Here is a 2030-nt window from a genome sequence, read left to right as displayed (position 1 = left end):
CTTCTGGTCAAGCATATTTCAGTGAAAAACTTACCAAGTAGTTATAATGCACATGTAAGAAAAAATTATGCGATGATAATGCATTGCAGTATGGATTTTATGATTAGAATTTGCTTTTAAACTAATTTAGAGGAATTTGAATGTTTCCAAACGAATTGAAAGAGAAAATGCAAGGGGTAAATAAAAGATTATTTGGTTAAAAAAATGATTTGCCCAATTAGAAATAGAAGTCAATTTACAAAATAGAGCCATAACCATCTCTGATTTTTACTCAGGGAAAACAACAATGGGTAGAAACCCTAGCTAGAAAGTAGTTAACATGTGGTAATCATTACCTTCACCGGTTGACCTTCAGAACCTAGTAGAATATATGAAATTATCAATAAGGACAAAAAACATTGTTTTTAGCCTGAAACACTTTCCCTATATTTTGCCAGACCTAAAGATGCTGTTGGTCTCCCTTTTCAGGATGATGATGCATTTCCAGCTCAGCGAGGCCAGTGACTTGATAGCCTACCTGTAATGCTAGTTGTGTCCTTTCAAATGCTTTATGGTTCATCAGTCTCTCTGACTTGTTTGTCTCTGAATTAGTCCTGTAAACTTACAGAGAGAATTCTGCAGACAGTTTTTTCAGAAAAATCTGGAAGTAGGTTCAGTGTCTAATTAGCTTTGATTAGTCTAAAGTCTGAAATTCCCTGGGCTCCATGGAAAACCATTCAGAGAGGTCCCAGTGCACAGTTTTATCTCCATAGGATAAAGGTGAGAAGTGGAGCAGAGCATCTGCATTCGCCATAATAAGTGCTATCCTTATAGCATTTGCAGTACAGAAGGTGCAAGGACAAGGAAACAGTATTCTTCCAATCACCAATATAGTTAGCTTTTGGACCTCCTGATGTCTCTAGCCACTGCTTGGAGCTATACGACTGCCCAAAATCCTTTGCATTGCAGGGCATTAAGGCAATGCCCACCTCAAGGAGTTCGGCGTCCTTTAGTGTCATCTGTGAGACCTGCAGATGTTCACACCTTGATAGGTTTTTGGTTCCGAATCCGAATACCTCGAATTATAACTCTTAGCTCCTGTTTCTTGCTCCTATCCATTCACCTTTCCTGAGGTTAACAGCAAGTACTCTATCTAGAGTGGGAAATGACTTATATCCTGTTTTGATAAATCTGAACGGTCCCCAGTCATTGGGTACACGCAGATGAATGACACTTGTCAAATTGGGAACACAGGCTTCCAGAAAAGAATTACTAAAAAAAAAACACTCAAATGTTGTGAACAGATGAAGCCCTCCATTAGAAAATCCAATACATATGAAGGGTGTACATTTGCATTTGTCTCACACAGTATGTCATGAAATAATGCATTTTTTTCCAACTCTTTGAGGTGGGCTGTGCTTATACTGTCCAAGAATAAGTCAGGAACATGGCCCTAAGGGATGAAGCAGTGAATGTCTCAGACAGTGGAAGCTGGAAATGAAGTCATTGGATAAACCACCATGGAAGGAAAAACCCTGCATGGGATGTACCACTGACAGATAGCTGATGAAATCCTACTGATAGCTATTGAGGGCCAGGCTGAATGACAGCACAGACACACTGATCATGGCAGCACAGGAGCAGGCCTTGAGCACCAGACCAATAGACGCCCAGATCTACCATACCAGGCAAGATTCCAGGTGCAGCATATGCAAAGATCTCCATCTCACAGTAGGGTTTAAGATACTGACTTAAAAGGAATACTTGCAATGTCATAACCAGGTGGCTGGTATAGTGTACATAATCATTTGTGCAGAATACAAACTGGAGAACCCCAGGTCAAAATGGGAGCCATATCCCAAGGGGGTTGAGAATGACATACCTGAGATCCTGTGGGGTTTCCAGATACAGAGACAAATTGGTTGAGGCCAAACAACCGAACATAGTGATCATTGATAAGCAGCAAAGGACAGCCATAGAGTTCGATGTGGCATTGCAAATGATGGAAAGATCAGGAAAAAGTACCCGAAAATTAGAAAAATTCCAAGGCC

Source organism: Cyprinodon variegatus, unplaced genomic scaffold (genome assembly GCF_000732505.1).
Source record: "Cyprinodon variegatus isolate N-32 unplaced genomic scaffold, C_variegatus-1.0 Scaffold120, whole genome shotgun sequence".
NCBI classification, from domain to species: domain Eukaryota; kingdom Metazoa; phylum Chordata; class Actinopteri; order Cyprinodontiformes; family Cyprinodontidae; genus Cyprinodon; species Cyprinodon variegatus.
Note: the sequence above shows the minus strand (reverse complement) of the source record.